Source organism: Kogia breviceps, chromosome 17, assembly GCF_026419965.1.
Source record: "Kogia breviceps isolate mKogBre1 chromosome 17, mKogBre1 haplotype 1, whole genome shotgun sequence".
NCBI classification, from domain to species: domain Eukaryota; kingdom Metazoa; phylum Chordata; class Mammalia; order Artiodactyla; family Physeteridae; genus Kogia; species Kogia breviceps.
In genome coordinates this window covers 13,571,962-13,590,491 of record NC_081326.1, presented here as the reverse complement: position 1 = coordinate 13,590,491, position 18,530 = coordinate 13,571,962, and the positions used below count along the sequence as shown (strand labels likewise).

Sequence of the window (18,530 nt, the reverse complement as noted above, 5' to 3'; positions counted from 1 at the left end):
TTGAACCCTCTCAGGGCCGGCTTGGGCATCAACCCAACAGAACAAGTCTAAGCCAGCCCCTAATGAACGATGTAGAGACCAGTCTGTATTCTGCAGGAGTTGCTCCCCTCTTAATGGGCGTGGTGTTGCACACCAGTTAGCAAGTTTTTATTGGAATCTCAGTCTTCTCTGCCTGGCTAGCTTGATAGCAAACCTTCATTTAGCCCTTTACCAAAAAGCCTAGTAAATTGTGGGAAGAAGCACTTTACTGGCATTGGCAGTTTAATTAGTCTGGAAAAAAAAGGGTGTAGGGCTTCCCTGGTGGCGCAGTGGTTGAGAATCCACCTGCCGATGCAGGGAACGCGGGTTCGTGCCCCGGTCCGGGAAGATCCCACATGTCGCACAGCGGCTGGGCCCGTGAGCCATGGCTGCTGGGCCTGCGCGTCCAGAGCCTGTGCTCTGCAATGGGAGAGGCCACAACAGTGAGAGGCCTGCGTACCACAAAACAAAAACAAAAAAAAAAGAAAAAAAAAAAAAGGGTGTAAAAGTGCAGGCAAATGTAAACTCCCTCAGGTAATTAATGATGAGGTTTTACTGTTTAGCATTTATGTAGAACTTTCTTTTGAGAAAAAAAAAAAATCAGCATTGATTTCTGAAGACAGACTGACTTGGGTCCAAACCCTAGCTCTACAGGTGTGGTTTTTTTTTTTTTTTTTTAATTTTTAGTCTAGGTCCTTCTCTTCTAACTAGAATGACTAGTACAGGAATAATGAAGTCAGAAAGTGAATAGCAGTGTCTAGCATGTGGTCGGTACTCAGTATCATTCAGTTTCTCCCTCCTCTTCTGGCTCTTTTAGGGTGTTCGTGTCCTAATCACTAGTTCAGTATTACTTGCCCTGAGTCAGTAAAAAACATTCCTTTCTTCAGTGAGCACGAACTAAGCGGTGACCCTGGCAACAGCTGCTTAGGTTTCTGTATTTAAATATAAATATTAAATGATTTAAAGATATAACAGTAAGGGTCTCTTTAAAAAGACAATGATTGATAATTATTAATAATAACCTGAATGGTATTGTTGTGACTTCAGGCATCAGGTCAACTCAAGCTGTTAGGGTTGGTGTCAGAAATCCAAAGAAAGCTTTTGCTAGAAAACAGTGGATTAGAGAGACATAGAAAAAAAATGAACCGAGGGAATATCATCCGAGATATTTAGTGATGCTGAATCCAGTTTGCCCCCTCCAGTCTTTTTGTGAGCAGGTGGAGGAAAAACTGGCGAATGCAAAAACATATATGCTAGGGCTTCCCTGGTGGCGCAGTGGTTGAGAGTCCGCCTACCCATGCAGGGGACACGGGTTCGTGCCCCGGTCCGGGAAGATCCCACATGCCGCGGAGCGGCTGGGCCCGTGAGCCATGGCCACTGAGCCTGAACGTCCAGAGCCTGTGCTCCGCAAAGGGAGAAGCCACAATGGTGAGAGGCCCGCGTACCGCAAAAAAAAACCCCCCAAAACCAAAACATATATGCTAGAGAGGAGGGGCTGGGCAAAGCCTAGGAGCACAGACCGGGCAGAGAAGATAGGAGAAAGCAGAGGCGTGGGGGACAGAGCTGACCGCAGGGGCTGAAGTCTCGGAGGGATGCTGATAGAGGATGTGCTGAGCCCAAGACAGGAAAAAGCCTCGTTCTGCAGATTCTGCAAGTACCCGTGTGTGGGGCTGGCAAGTGCATTAGTAAGAAGAACCAGAGATTAAGAGCCCAAGCCTGAGGCAAGGGTGAGCAACAGCAGGAGGGGTGATCATGGGCAAGGCCTGAAAAGAATTGCTTTAATGCTATAAACCGGTGCCAAGCGGAGAAACCTGAGACCCGACGTGTGACTGACTTCCACGAATGCACTTTTTACCCTGAAATTCCCTGACATTGCAGTCAAGTTAAGCTGTGCACTTAACAAGGTGTCTGTGTGCTGCGGGGGCGATGCACGGGGTAGGACCAAGGTCATATTACTAAAGCAGGAAAGAGGTAGGAGAATGTTGTCCTCTTGGCTCACCTAACTATTCCTGTTTGAGGAAAAATGGATACACGTGAATATTATTGGAAACTTTGGCGTGGGAAGAAACCACAAGAGGGACAGCTGGAATCGTGGGTTGGAAGAAAGGAGGTGGAAAAGTATATCCCGTATATCCTGCCACTTACCTTGACCTCACGTTTTCCCTGACTGGCCCCTTCCTGCACCGTCAGCCGGCACCTGCTAGGGCACCTTACATAGTAAGTCAGCTGTGTTCACCTTTTATCCTGACTGGTTATATCAAAGGGAAAAATCATGGACTCCCAGCAGTAAGACTGAGTATGACTGTTGTCATAGAGACAGGAGATTATCCAGAAAACATTATCCGGACAGTCGAAATCTGTCAGATTATTGACAGAGCAGTTCAAGTTTGCAAGAGCTGGCTTAAAAAAATTTTTAAGTGAAATTTGGTTTCTTCTTCACATTTTTTTTTTCCCCTGGCTATGAAACTATGTTTTAAATTTATGTATTTATTTATTTTTATTTTTGGCTGCATCGGGTCTTCGTTTCTGTGCCAGGGCTTTCTCTAGTTGTGGCAATCGGGGGCCACTTCATCGCATCGTGCGGGCCTCTCACTATCGCGGCCTCTCTTGTTGCGGAGCACAGGCTCCAGACGCGCAGGCTCTGTAGCTGTGGCGCACCGGCCTAGTTGCTCCGCGGCACGTGGGATCTTCCCAGACTAGGCTCGAACCCGTGTCCCTTGCATTAGCAGGAAGATTCTCAACCACTGCGCCACCAGGGAAGCCCTGAAACTGTGTGTTTTGCTGTAAAGCCGAGGTTTGGCAAATTGAACCAACTCAATTTTTAGGTCTTGTATTTAAGTATTTAGATCATGACATCTTAGAAGCTTTCTATTAGAGAACTCCAAACATCATTTATTCACTTAACAAACATTTACTGAATGCTTAATGTGTGCCAGGGGTCGCTGCTGATACAAATAGGATGTGGTACTTGCTTTTTCAAACATATGCTTTTCCACAGAAACTGTGTTCCTGGAAAGAATTCTCTCAATTGCAGAATTGAAAGATCACTGAATATATGGAAAAGAAATTGGCTAAAATATCAACTGAGCTTAAAGAAAAAAAGGGAAAATGTGGAATAGGACACTTTAATTAATGGTAGAAGTTCAGAGTGGTCCAGGTCCTGCCTTATCCCCTATAGTTCTACACATCAGTCAAGTCAGTCAGACTCTCAGACATGTTTCCTTGTTTGCATGACGGGGACCATGAGAACTGCATGTCATAGAGATGTTGAACAAATTAAATTAGATAATGTATATAAAGCACCTACTTGCACACAGCAGGTAGGTAGTCAATAAACCTTAGCTGTTATTATGTATAATATTAGTAAATAAAACACAGGCATCTTTTTCAGTCATTTAGTTTTGTTCTTTAAGAGAATGTTATTTTTTTCTATTACTAAATAAAGCATGAGCCCTAGAATTTTTAGACATGGTCATTAAGAGTATAAAAGGCATTGGAATGTCAAGGGCATAAATTGGAAAGAGTATCGGTTCTGGAATTTTAGTACCTGAGTGTCTCGCTGCAGAAAATGACTGCCAGTTAATAGCTATGAACAATAATGATACAAGTAACCTCCACAGCCTGTTTCGTAATCTGTAAAATGGGTCCAATAATGCCTGTGCTATCTACTTCATCCAAAGAGTTATGAGGATCACATAAAATAGGATTGTAAAAATGATTTGAAATGGGTAATATGATATATAAATAAAAGTTATAGCTAAATAATAATTATGGGTTTTCCCTGAGCTATGGTACTGATTACTGATGACTGGCAAAAATTGTAATTGTGGTTTATAAATATTTTAAGTGGAAATTACTTTTCAGTTTATACAGGAATAGGTTATAGGTTTGGAGGAAGTGTGGAGAACTAGAAGACCTGGATTCTAATCAGCTCTATTAGCGTATGCAAATTATTTAACTCCCGTGTCTCTCTATCTTTGATAAAAAAGTTTGTATTTGAAAATAATTACAAAGAAAAAATCTGAGGTTTGGAGAATTCATCTAACTTACAGAAAAGTTGCACAAATAATAGAAAAGACACTTGCAGACCATTTACTCCGATCCATATATTGCTAATAGTTTGCCCCAATCTTTTTATCAATTGGTCACTCACTTTCTCTTTCTGTGTATTTCTGTATGTTTGCCTGTATATATTTTGTTTGTTCTTCCTTGAATTCAATGAAAGTTGCATACCTCGTGGTCTTATAACCCTAAATATCTTTCAATGACACAGGGACTTAGTTGGGTGACATGCTCCACAGGGTGGTAAAAATCAAATGAAATGTTGGAAAGCACTTTGGAAAGTATACATTGTTATATAAAATTAAAAGTTTCATAAATTGGGAAAAATAAAATTTCATAAAACATCAGAGGAATTACTAAGGAAGGCCAAACTAAGGAAGTCCATTTTCAATATGTGTAAGAAGCTAAAGATTGAGCTAACTTAGGAGTCTCTGTGATGAGCGAGGGAAACGAGAAAGATGCTCTCGAGTTATATTACTTCTGGAAGGACCTGCCTCTTCTTGTGTGTTGTTTTTTTATTTTTAACAGTTTGCCATTTTATGTGGTCTCTTTGGTGGAGATTGTGAGCGTGTTTGAGAAAAAAAAATCATAGAAACTCAAGGGCAGTTGCTGCTCAGAGGCAGGACAAAAGAGCTGTAAGGAGTTTGGGAAGAGTGCAGCTCTCTTTCTTCTGGTCCTTCCCCCTCTGAGTAGTGAAAATGACCTGCTTTATTTTCATTATAAACAACAGTTGAGATACAAATAAGAAATAGGAAGGCATGTTTTATAGAAGGGGGTCAATGTATAGGCTTAGTTGAAAATAGTATGAACAAAGTATTCTTAAGGACCAAAGACATAATTTTTCATAGAATCCGTTTCCAGCACTCGCTGTGATTAACGTTTAGCTATATGAAAAACAGATAGTTATTCCGCCAAATAACCTCTACATTGACAATGGAATTCTCCCTTTCATCAGCAGATGTAATACTGGTAAAGCCTGATTTCTTTATAATAATAACCAGGTCTCCAGTCACACCCTCCAGTGAACTGAAATATAGCCAATAACTTAACAATCTGAATGCAAATACTCTTTTTTCCTGTGGCATATTTCTTTCACTGCTCTGAAAATTATAATGGCTTTCTTTAGGTACTTATAACAACAAAAAGAAATCTAGGGCATGTTTTGAAAACAAAACTGTTCTTTCAAAAAAATCAAAGCCACACTTAAGGATTCTAAGTTAATCTTTTATTTTGAATCATTAAATTGTTATTCTCAATAGTGCAAGATGAAAAATGTTAAGTTAATGGTTATGAAAGACATTCATAATCCAACAATGATTAATTTTACTTCCTTTACAAATAGATCAGTTTTAGACATAAATTATGTAGGTATATAATGGTATATACACTCACATAATTTATAAAGCTGTGAAGAATATGGCTCTTATACTTCTCTTGGGAAAAGTCCAGTACCCGGGGACGTATTTAAATGTTTCTTTCTCAATGAGGTGACATCACTGAGGGACAGCCCAACTGATGTAAGGCAACAGGTTTCCCTAATGTAATATATTTGTAGTCACTTGAAGCGTGAAGCAGTGAAGTAGGAGCTAGAAGCCATGAGTTCTAACACTGATCACTCACTAGCTCTCTAGAATCCTCTCTCAGATTCAGTTTTCTGGTGTGCAGAAATGACATATTTGCTTTGCCTACCCAAAGATTGCAAGTTCCAATGATTTAACTCAAGGGAAAAGTCGTGGCCTCTCCCGTTGCGGAGCACAGGCTCCGGACGCGCAGGCTCAGCGGCCACGGCTCACGGGCCCAGTCGCTCCGCGGCACGTGGGATCTTCCCGGACCGGGGCACGAACCCGTGTCTCCTGCATCGGCAGGCGGATTCTCAACCACTGCGCCACCAGGGAAGCCCAAGGGAAAATGTTTTGAGGGAGTGATGTTAAATATGTCATCATTGCCTGGGTAACATGCTTTTGGCAAAGGTTAAAAAGTGCCTTTACAGACAAGCCTCTCGATAACAAAGCTACAAACTGTCGAATCAGTGCTTGGGTATTTCTGGTAGAATGGATTTTCCCGCAAAGAATACATCTAAACAGTAAGTGCTTTTGCTGGTATTTGTACCAGGCCCAAGAATTCTCTGCAGTCCCTGATTTTTCATCATGGCACTAGCAGGATGGGCCGTGGGAGAGCTGGGTTCATAGCTCCATGTTCTCCTTAGTTCTAGTGTACAACTGACGCGTGAACTCTGGTTAATCCTGGTAGAATTTTACTGCCTTGTACTTTTTTTTTTTTTTGCGGTATGCGGGCCTCTCACTGCTGTGGCCTCTCCCGCTGCGGAGCACAGGCTCCGGACGCGCAGGCCCAGCGGCCATGGCTCACGGGCCCAGCCGCTCCGCGGCACGTGGGATCCTCCCGGACCGGGGCACGAACCCGCGTCCCCTGCATCGGCAGGCGGACTCTCAACCACTGCGCCACCAGGGAAGCCCTGCCTTGTACTTTTTGATAAAGCCTGGCCTATAGAACTATCTCTGGTAAGAATGAGTTTTAGGATTCTTAGGCAGGCTTCAGTTTCCTCAGATGTAAAATGAGGGATTTTACGTAGATGATCTCTAAGGTATACCTCTAATATTCTGTGCTTCTATGATATTTTCTGTGCCTTTCCTGGGAAATCTAGCCTTAATTCTAATTACTTAAGAAAACTACACGACATTATATCTGGTAGCTTTGACAGAATGTGTGATAATTTCCCCTTTCTTCTAAGTGATTTAAAAAGCCTCTCATCTTACTGGCAAATTGTCCTACAAATGAGAATGTGATTTTGAGCCAATGAATTTTTACAGTCAAATCCCATGACAACAAACAAACAACAGCCCCCCCCCCCAAAACAGTATGATTTACTGTGGAGTTTACAGGGCATTTTAATTTATGATATGCAGCAGATAGTGGATACTTTCATTCAGATGGGACGGGTCTATCTAGCACTGTCCTTAAAATTCTGGTCTCGCTGTAGTTTTACATGTCCTTAAAAATGGAATTGTCACGATCACCTCAGTTCAGCTCTCAAGAGAAATTAATTGATAGCATAGACTCCTGAGTGGCTGGCGTGAGAGTGACACCCAGCTCTACAATTTTGCATCTAATCAAGGAAGATGGGAATTCTAGTTGGCCTATTGTCTATTTGAATCTGTTTCTGGATGGAATCCAGCTGGCTCAAATGTAGCCCTGGGACAGTGATGTGGGCAGAAGAAGGAAAAAAATTAAGCCAGAAAACTGGTGCATGAGACAGTGCTTTCCACATTGTCAAAAGAATTGCCTGGTATAGCTGTGAATTTACTTTCGACTAGTTTCCTAACATTTCTCAGTGACTAAAATGCAATTTTCTATTCCAATTATCCTTGACTATTCTGGCTATGACTATATAATGAAGACCTATATATCAGATATACCATCTTGAAGCTATGCTTCATAGATGCAGAGGTTTAAAACTCAACTTCTACCTTATTGTTTCTAATAGTAAAGAGAGGGAGCAATATTAAAGAAGAGGGCTTCCCTGGTGGCGCAGTGGTTGAGAGTCTGCCTGCCGATGCAGGGGACACGGGTTCGTGCCCCGGTCCGGGAAGATCCCACGTGCCGTGGAGCGGCTGGGCCCGTGAGCCATGGCCGCTGAGCCTGCGCGTCCGGAGCCTGTGCTCCTCAACAGCAGAGGCCACGACAGTGAGAGGCCTGCGTACAGCAAAAAAAAAAAAAAAAGAGAAAGATTTGTCTTTGTAGTTAGTGAAAAAGGGAGTGTCAATATCACTTGTAAATTGTCATTCATACATTCTGCAAAAGGATGTCAACCAAGGTAGAAGCTGAAAGTTCTGAGCAGAAGGGACTTAAGTATTTCATCTCTTCTTGCCTCGAGACTCTTTAGATTGTATGTCCCTCTTCAGCAACATTTTCTTAGTTGAAAGAAGAGAATTATAGTATTTTGCAGAAGTAGTTTGTTGTTCTTGACTCGAAAATCCCTCACTACCCTAAAGTTTAAAAACACTAGAATAGTTACTGGGTCAACTCTTTTCTTAATCTGAGAACAGATTCTTCTTATCTAAGGAGGAATATGTCATAAAAAACATCAGTTGTGTACGTCTTATGTCCACTGATGATCAGCAAGTTAGATTTTATCTGTTTAAAATTATATCACTAAACATTTATATGCACATATATATACCTGTGTTTGCATTATAAAGGTATCCCAACCATAGCTTGGGGTATTTATGGTGTTGCAGAATGAAATTCCACTTCCAGCATCCCCGTTTTCCTTAGGTGGTGTCACCATTCCCTGGCTACCTGGGCTTGAAGCCTCAGTGTCTTCTCTGTCACTTGTCTTTCCTTTGTCCTCTGTTTGACCGATTACCGAGTTGTTGATATGGTCGTTTGGTTCTTCACAATGTTTCTTACACCCATCCTTTCCCCATTCCCAATGTCACTGATGAGAATGGGGAACGCTTTTTTTCTTTTTTTGGACTCCTGGTACTCTCCCAATTGTGTGTTCTCTCTCTCTCTCTCTCTCTCTCTACCTCTCTCCCCATTCCTGAAAAATCTACTGCTTAAACTTCCTAAGGCATCTATTTCAACTATGAGATCCAACCTGTCTACCTGATGTCCTGATGTGTCACCACACTCCAGAGTCTGGCCTAATTTAGCTCACATGACATGCTTAAAATAGAAACGAGTACAGAGGAGAGGCAACCAAGAACCATACTCTTCCTCCTCCTCCTTTCTCATCTTCTCTCTCTTCCTCCATCACCCCTCTTCCCTCCCTCTTGCCCTTCCTTTCCACCCTCTCCTCTGCCGAGTGCTTCTCTTCACTGTATTCCCAAATTCCTCTCTTCACTGTATCTACACGAAGCCTCTGACTCAAAAATACTATGTCTTGGCTTGAAAATGACATACACAGTTTAACTCCAAGCCTTAACTCAAGTGGTTCTTTCTGCCATCTTGGAAAAAGGATACAGCGGTTTGAATCCTAACTTCTGGGCGCTTAATTTTATTATCTCATTGGACCTTGAAAACCACACTCTGTGATCACCATATCCCCATTTTATAGCGAAGGAAACTGAGTAAAAGAGGGTAAATGAATTGTCCCCATGGAGTTTGTAAAGAATGGAGATGAATCACAGCTCTGATTCATTTGCTTAACGATGTGGAGAAAAGTCTTGCCCGGCTCTGGTTCCAGCTCCCCCAGTAGGGGTCTCTGTGGACATCCCTTTTAATTAGTATTAATAATTGACACTTAACCACAAAATTCCTTCCATTGCTACTAGAATGATTTTTTTTGTAGGGGGCGCATTTTCGGCTCACAGCTAAACTAGAGATTCCTTCAGGGCAAGGATGGTGTCCTATATTATTTTGTACTCCTCTCGGCACTAGCATAGAAATACATACACAGGCAGTTCTTTAGTACACACGGACTAAATGAATTAGCACATTGACGCAGCTTTCTTAAGCCTCTTCCTTTTGACTCCATTTAGAAGGCACCTATGGCTCTTCCTTAGACATCAGATCAACGGCCAAAAAGTAATTTAAACTGTTCGATATTGAGCCTATCTATCCTATGCCTCAAATCTCTTTTACGAAATTTAGATGTCATATATGAAAAGAATGGGATAACACATGTGAATCCTCTAGGTGTCTCAAATAAAAAATATTACATACCCCATGCTTTTATTCGTTTGCTATATCCAGAACATTTTCTTTTTTCTTGCCAGCGTGAAGCTCTCAAGGGGAAAAAAAAAAAAAGGAACATGTGATTTGTAGGGGCCTCTTTTTGCGGGGGATGCACTTATTATAGATGAAAGTTAAAAGCTGAAGTTTCTAGCATTTCTGGATGCAACGCCAAGCACATCTGTGTACTAGGACCTTCTACTCAGGGGAAGATTGATTATTGGCAGGTGAAGGTTAAGGGGGAGGCTTTAAACTGGCAGGAAGTCTATTCAGAGGATGTGTTATAGAAAGGTGATTTTGATGCTAAGCCATATTAGTGATAGGAGGTTTGAGGCTAATATCCACAGGTGCACACTTCTAAATTAACTTATCAATAAATGCCCACTCTGTATGTATTTCATCTGTTCCCCCCATGACGCTGGTATAGCTATTATCTCAAAATAGGCTAACCTTCAGTTTTATTTTAAGTTAATACAGCAGGTGTTGCCTGTGAGTTATAACACCATGCCACAAAACTGGACAATAGACAGAAACCCCTGTAATCAGATTTCCATTTTGTTTATTAAGAACGTGCTCTTATTGCTCAGAAAAATGGGAAAATGCTTAGATTGGTGTATTTGGGGCCTCCATCAAGTGAATGAATACAGGAGGATTTTCCTGAGTTCTTGAAATAAACTTGTTTCAGGCCTATTACGTATTCCATGAAGTGGAAAAGCTGCATATATTAGTAGCTCTATTTGCAGATGGGAAAAAACCATAGAACAAAGTAATAAAAAAAAACCTAGTTCAGGGTTTCAGTTAATTGTAGCAATAGACCTTCTTTCTAGCAACCACACTTTGTAGCTGAGCTGAAGATTTGGACAAAACCAACAACAGAATAGAGATGAAAACTGAGGAGAATTTAAAAAAAAAACAAAAACAAAACCGAGGAGAATAACACAAAATCCAAAATACGTGAAGGTAGATGAACATCTATTTCAGAGTCAATCGCTTTGAAACAGAAAATTCAATTATTGTAGTTTTATAACATGATTGGATATGGGATAAAACAAGTCCCCTGCTTACTATGGTTCTTCTCTTACACAAGTGTCCCGTCTCGCTCATGAGTTTATCATCCGTGTAAACTTTCGAATCTTTATTTGACGTTCAACCAGAGCCATCTGGGCTCTTACCTGTTCCCAAACGCTGCCCCCACTGTCAGCCCTCTAACTCTCTTGTGTGAGAATTTGTTTATTATTTTCTGAAATTGGTAGATTCATTTGGGGAGCCTCTACCTTTGCACCAAGAAACACGCGTCTGCTCATTTATTCAGCATAGCCATTCAATATCAGCCTCACCCACTACAGTGAATGAACAGAGGCATGGCCGAGTTTCTTAGATTCACAGTTTCAAATATGCAGGAACAGTTTCCTACAGATTTCTAGCTGTGTAGTAAAAAAGGAGATGAGCATATAAGAAAAGGTTTTACCTCTTTGAAGGTCAAGAGGAGAGCTACATTTTTTTTTTTTTAATTAACAAAGGTTTAACACACTATTGTGCAGTAGTACGTGGATCCCATATTTGAGCAGCTAGTTTATCTGCTACAGCTAAAGATGAGGTCAAGCCACGCGTCTGTTAATGCTTCGCTTTGAAAGTTCTATAGTCATGTTTGCTAGGAAGAGAGAGGCATCTCCAGATATATTGCCTTGCCCTTCATTTAGAGGAGTTCCAGCCTCTTTCCTCTCCCTGGTCTGGGGCAGGTGCAGACCAGATGATCAGGATTGGAAAGGATATCCTTTGATCTGTCCCAAGATCCTGAAAAACTGAAGCTGAATGACCAGTGTCCAAGGATGTTATTTGCTAGGTGGCACTTAATGCTTTGTGAGATCATTTCTCGGTCAGCTGCCCTTCTGGGGACAGGGTACAGACAGACAGCTCAGTGTTTGACGGTGGGTGCAGAGTTGGGGAACAGGCCGGAGCTCAAGACGATTGCTTTCAGCTTTTTGTTCACTTTGGTTTAAGGGTGAAGGACAGCAAAGGTCCAAGCCCCTTGTTTTGTCTAAATGGTATCTTGCTTTACCAATTACTTCTGGAAGTTTGACCTGACTCTCTCCAACGTTTTGCCACGTTATTATTTCTTTCTGAACAGTGGGCCAGGAGGAAGGAAGAGGGGCACATGACCCTTTGGTGAATTCAGCTCCCTGCTGGGGTCCACTGTTCGGGCCCTTTGTTCCCCTAGCCCTGTGGCCCAGCGCCTGCTCTTTATTATCCTTTAACGCAGGACCCAGGACTCCCTCCTCCCTGCAAAGGGTATTCAACTGTCATCATTGTCCCTACAGGTCCATTAACTCAGTCTCTCCAAGTCCCTAAATGCCAAAAGCAGCTCCTCTGGCGATCTCTCTACCCCTGCTCCCTCCTCCACCCCCTGCCGTTGGTGGCAGAGAAAAAAGCTAAAAGAAGACACACTTTAAATAAACAGATAGAATGAATGATCAACGTCAGTCATGCATCCTAGATCTGTATCTGCATATGCATCGACCCACCTTCTCTCTCCCGCATTTACTGCACATGTGCTGAGCTAGGTGCTTTGTGTTTTTCTCTCTCTCCATTAACATCCTCAAAGTAAGTATTCCTATCTTCATTTTACAGGGGAGGGAGCTGAACCGTTAAGTCACCTGTCCAAGGCCATGCAGCTCGTCAGAGGGGGTACCTGGATTAGAACACAGGTCTGTCTGAACCCCAAAACTGTATTCTCCTGCTTCCAAAATCATGTTTGAAATTTCACACCATAGCGGGGCAGCTAATAGATGTAATTCCTACCACGGTTATAGAAAGCTGAAATGGGAGGGGATTTTTCAGAAAATACTCAAGCTTAATTTTGGATAATCATTTCACACATTCTGCCCAAGTGGCATTTTTCCTAAGCTGCCCCCTAATACAACCAATCAAGTTTTATCGTTTCTTTTTTTCCGTTTCTCTTATGAATGAAGAGGAGACTATTAGAGCCAGTAAATGGCTCTAAAGTGGGGTAACTAGAGAGGAAAGTGCCTTGGATGTTTGAATGTCCCTGGGAGCTAGCCAACACCCATTTACTAGTAAGGCATAAAAGTGGACCAAGACAGTTCCTGTCTTAGGAGTCTTCACCATACCTGAGGAGTCAAGTGATAAAAAGGCAAAGTAGAAAGTAGGGCTAAAAAAACCAAAGTAATTGTGTTGCAATGCAACCCACAGATAGCCAATAGCCTCAATGGAAAGAAAACATCACTGGGAGATGTAGTCAGGGGAGGCTTCCTGGAGGAGGTGGAACTTAAGCGGAAGCTTTGAAGAATGAGTACACAGAGGTGATGAGGATGTCCTACACACAGGCTTATAAACGTAGAACTAGAAGGAATATCTCACATGATGATAAACTCTCATTTTGCAGACAACAAGATAGAAAACTAGAGTAATTAGGGGTAAAAGAGAAGAGACCAGGAAGTGGGGGACATTGAGCTGGCCACTTGAGCCACAGGGAAGGGTAGACTTCTGCTGCTGTAGGGATTTGGTGGGAGATACAGTTGGCAAGTTGGGGCTGAATAATAGAGGGCCAACATGTGGGACTGAGAAATTCAAACTTTATCCTGTGGACAGTGAGGGTCCATGTGGTAATTCTCAGCTGAGAAATGCTTTGATGGAAGCCGTGTTTTAGGAAGCTCAGCCCACAACTGGTGGACAGGAGGGAAGTGGAGGCGAGAGGACCCGTTATGAGGTTGCTGTAATGACCCCCATGTGATTGGATCATTGCACTGGAGCGGTAGCTGTGGGCCAGATGTGGGTGATGCTTTAAAGGGAGAACTCACAGAATCTGATGACAGATTGGCTATGGGAGTGAGGGGAATATTAGGGAGAAAAAAAAGCTAACAGGCTAATACCCCTCCTCCCCAGCATATTGAGATTGAATTGAAAATATTTTAAATAGGAAACATATTTCAGGACAAACTTTTCCCATAAAATATCTTCTTTCAAATATCTTTTTCCGCCCATGGATCTAACATAAAGGAAAGGTAAATTCACCATATGACCATAGACTTAATTTCGTACGTGAGCCTCCTTTTTCTTTAAAGTCAATAATGATGATTAAAAATAAAAATCTATTTAGAGTCAGCTCCTTAAACATTTTAATCCCCTTAAATTTACTCCATGCTCTCCCCACAAAAAATACTGCAGAGGGAAAAAAGAACCAGATGTCCTGACCTGACCCATTGGCTGGCCTCATCCACCTGGCAACGGTTGGTGAGATCTCAGTGCTCAGTATTAGAAATCCTGCTTTCTGGATTCCTAAAGGATAAACCATTTAAAATCGAAAACACAAAAGAACCAAGCCCCTATCCTTCCCCACACGGGTATATAATTAAGACAGTAGATGCAAAGTGTCACACGTGCCACTCGTCTCTGCTATCACAATGGAAATGACCACGGCAATCTGCCTGAAGCCACATAAATTTCCTTAGAAGAGTAGAGCCCTTTTAATTCTTTGATGAAGGTTCCCGCTTATCACATACCACGAGTTCAGTGATTATCTGCATTCATGTATTTTAGTTTTCCACGCCACTGTCAAATGGGTTTTGTAAGTTAATGGCTCAGGCTTTCAGATTTGCTTTTCGCCTCTGCGATTTGTCACCTTACTGCGTGCCTAGATCACAGGATGCAGCCACAGGGCGAGTCCAGAGCTCCCTCAGCCCCACCCCCCAGTGATTTTTCACCTCGCTGGGAGGGATACCCAGGGCGCTCAAACACTTTCACAGCTGTTAGAATACTGATGGGAACTTCATATGTGTTACCAGCACAAGTGCTGTCAGGACGAAACCAAATGTCAAACTGAGGTATGTAGAAGTCACCATAAATATGCCTCTGAATGTTTAGCATCTGGAACAGTGGATTTAGACTTTGACAAGAAACTGGGATTGCCCTGCGGGCAGTGTCTTGAAACAGACCCTTCGGGTTCGTTAAGTAACTTCAGGTTACCTAAGCCTTGTTAGGGGGAGTAACACACAACGTTGCCTTCTCAAGGTGTGAATTTATTATTTCTCAACACTTCCTTTCTTGTTTTCACCCTGCCTAAATCCTGCGGACAGTTGACTTTTCGAAGCGGTGGAGGGGGTCCTCCCATATTGCCAAAATCCTGGGCAGGCAGCCTGGGGGTCGGTCTGCAACATCAGCAACATATGCTTGCGGCAGGGGAGGGGGGTTGGGGCTCCCATGGCTAAACAGGAACTTGCCTTTGTTAGATGCCATCACGCCAGATCTGGAGGAAGAGCCCCTTGGTGAGGAGGGACTTTACTTTCTCCTGAAATATCTCTGCTATCGTGAAAAATGGCATTGGTAGCCAGCACTGTACCTGCTTCAGACTGTGCCTATAATCCTAATCCTGACACAGTGCCAGATATTAGTTTGCCTTTCTGTCTTTATTTTTTTAAACCCCGGTTCCATTGTAAAGCTAAAATGGAATGACTGGAATTCCAGAAGACTGCAGCTTATGAACTTAGTCCTGTTTGGGTTATGTAATGTTGGGAATCGGATCTTACTCAGTTGTAATAACTGCCTGGTTATTTATGAGGATATTTTCTCATTGAAGAAGATTTCTGAGACTATTTCAGAGAACACGCCGAATAACAACTAGATACGATAATAAATTCTTGCAATCTTAATTTTTAAAAAAGAGGATTAATAAACAATAATGAAAAAGAAAATTTTTTTAAACAGGATTAAAAAAATCAACTCTCTTGTTGCCAAAAGTGTACGTAATGCAACTTGAAACGTAATTTTTCAAGCATCTTTTTGCAGCTGAATACAAAAATCACAGAGCATTAGCCATCAATTCCTGTTATTCAACCTACAAAACAGCTCCTCTTTCAGAATAGCTTATGTACAGCATTATTCATAGACTCTCTCACCTGCCAAGGGTGAGGACAGCATTGGGTTTCTCTATGCAACGTGGAAGTCCAACAGGAGAGGAATTTTTAAGCACCACAGGTATGTGAGCACTGACGTGAGAGCGCAAGTCTGTCAGGGTGCAAAAGAAGTTAACTCATGGACTCACCTTGCTGGATCACAAACTTGAAAAATGAAAATGTTATGTCTTTGATCCCTGTAAAAATAGGGCATCAACTTGAAAGGCCTTTGTTATACCACAAATTAAGCATCAGATATAAACCCCATTGCTACGTTCAGTTCAATCTAATTTTCATGGTGCTTTTGTCAGAGTGGTTAAATGAATGGCTACTCACAGATACATGACAACTCATTTTGTGTTACCGGATGACCATTCATTTCCAGGGACTAATTTGTCATTAAAACTTTTTTTTTTTTTTTTAACGTTTGTTTAGAACCAAGCCAGAAAATCTATTTACATTTAATTAACACTTCAGAGAGCCTGTTTAAAAACCCATAAATGTAGGGACTTTAAGGATCCATTGCAGAGATGCTCCTTTACTTTTCAGTGACTTGTAAAACTTTCACAAAGAGATCTGCAAATGAATTACCTCCGTCTGCTCCCCTGCAGCTGCAGAAGGGCCGTGTTCAAAAGCATTTTCCTACTTCTTCCTTTTCCACTTTCCTTCTATTTCTAAGCATTTTTGTTTTCAAGACGCTCCCTCAGCTGCTCCGAAGGCAGCCCCTTCTCTTAAGGAGTTTCCAACTTTAGAGTCCATCTCCAAATTGTTCTCGAAACACTTTCTTTGGTCCATCACAAATCAGACAGGATCCACATTGCAAAAATCCGGGAAGAAAGCTTTTCCGTCTCTGCCAGCAACTCAGTAATATAGACTCTTCAAAGAATCTTGATCAATTGGGTAGTAAAATGCAACAGTTTGAAAGTGACTTTTAATTTTTGAAAGCTAAGATACACGCATTCTTGGACTTACCCATCCTTTAGGAACAATTTAGAGCTCCTGTTTTGAGTATGCAACGAGGATATGAAAGGGTGGGGACCAACACGGCTTCCAAAGACATTTTCTGAGCTACACCTTCCGTAGCAAGGCTCGAGGAGTGTTAGTTCTACAAAGACAGCCAAGCACCAAGCTATGTTCCCTGTTATCTGTCAGCGGTACAATAGCAGCATTGACAGGAGAGTAACAACTGGATTTGACAAGTGTGCTGTGCTAGCATTCCATTCAAAAGTATGTTGAGAGAGAGAGAGAGAGAGAGGCGCATTCAATGTTTTTTACTTTACCTGAAAAAACTGCTTTTCTTGTGGCTGCAGACAACGAATTCCTCCTCTTCTTCTCCAAGCAAGTAGTTCTCGTGCCTGCAACTCTCGCTTGGAGGAGACCACACAGCGCCGGCGAGGCAGCCTTCCTGCTCCTAATCCCCACTCAAATGTGATGACACACGCTAACCCCAGCCATCTGGTGAAACACGTCCTCAAGCACTCAGCACAGTGGTGTGTCAAGACGGGCTGCCCAATCCATTTGCTGGGGCTGGGTGTCTCTCACTGACTGGAGGCTGAGGGCAGGGCTGAAACTGGAGGTCTGAGAACTCCCAGTGAAGTAACCTGAGATTTTTCCGAGAGAAAGAACTGCTATAAAAAGAGAAGACGTGGGAGGTGCTAGAGAGAAGGTGGAGGGAATTAATTATGCCGGTGGCCAGTTGTGCGGTACTTTTCACAACTCCTTGTGCGCCCCCGGGGGCCCGTGGGGACCCTCCGTAGGAGGCAAAGAAACACTAAAAATCTTTTCCTGCCAATCTAGGGAGCGCAGTCTACTCAGCGAGCGCCCATCCCCCCCCCACGCCCCGCCCAGGAGATACAAAATTCATCTTGACATACTGATAAAGTGTTCATGTGGGAGTTGTTTGCACTGAAATGTGACATCTACATTTTGAAATCTACACTCCTACCTTCCTGTGATGAGATTGCGGCTGTCTCCAGCATTCCTGGGAGGAAGCGGGTGGGGAGTACAGCTAAGAGCAGAAACTTCTCTCTCCCCACAGACAGCTAGCTCTTCACGGTTTGTCAGGGGCTGAACTTCAGAAACAGTCAATGAAAATCATTTTCGTTTCTACTCGTGTAATAGAGCACGCGCTCCCATAGATAAAGGCGGCGTTTTGAATCACTCGCTGCCTTCACAGACATCTCTTTGCAAAAAGCGCTGGGTACCAGAGGGCTGCACTTCGCCATTGATTATTTTTATTGGCTTCTAGTTAATTGCACTTATAATGTCCATATAGCTCACACAGCTCGTTAACAATTTTGCTTTGAAATGTTTTCAATTTGGGGCCATTTCAATACCTCCTTCTTCTGTGCATTTCTTACTTACTTTTTTTTTTTTTTTTGAGTTGTCTGAACTGTTTTATAGAAGTAATGACTTTGATAGCAATTTGAATGAGAAAATGGCTATACTTGTTACTGTACTTTTAAAGACCTATCTGGAAATAAATTAATTGCCTCAAACCTTACCACTTAAAAAATGCCATCAGACTTCTAAGGAATTTTGATAATCTGAAATAGAAAACAGGAATTTGAAATATTAACAACTCCCTGACCGTCTGTGGGAAGCCAACATTTTAAATATTGCACTTTTTGAATTTCTTTGGACTGGGAGGGGGGTCACTGGGGGAAAAAACCCTTTAAACTTGCCTAAAGCATGAAAATCTAGACTACAAATAGATATCTAATACTCAGAATGCCCATATCACAAAGAGAATTATTTCAATATCTAGCAAAATTGACTAACTTTTTTTTCAGGAATTTTTGTGTGATATTGTATTAAGACACTTAAAAATGACTTCTGGTACAATTT

At 42.2% G+C, this 18,530-nt stretch overlaps 1 protein-coding gene across 3 annotated transcripts in view; it reads right to left on the bottom strand.

The window, feature by feature from the left end:
• The window catches only part of SULF1 (sulfatase 1), a 156,442-nt gene extending 138,986 nt beyond the window's left edge, over window positions 1-17,456 (bottom strand). For 2 of the 3 annotated variants that reach the window (XM_067018043.1, XM_059042697.2), the window contains exon 1: window positions 16,964-17,281. The gene's annotated coding sequence lies outside the window, so the exon portion shown is untranslated. Of the gene's footprint in view, window positions 1-16,963 lie in introns of all 3 variants that reach the window. The other variant, XM_067018040.1, reaches the window with a different exon arrangement.
• Between the last annotated feature and the right edge of the window lie 1,074 nt (window positions 17,457-18,530).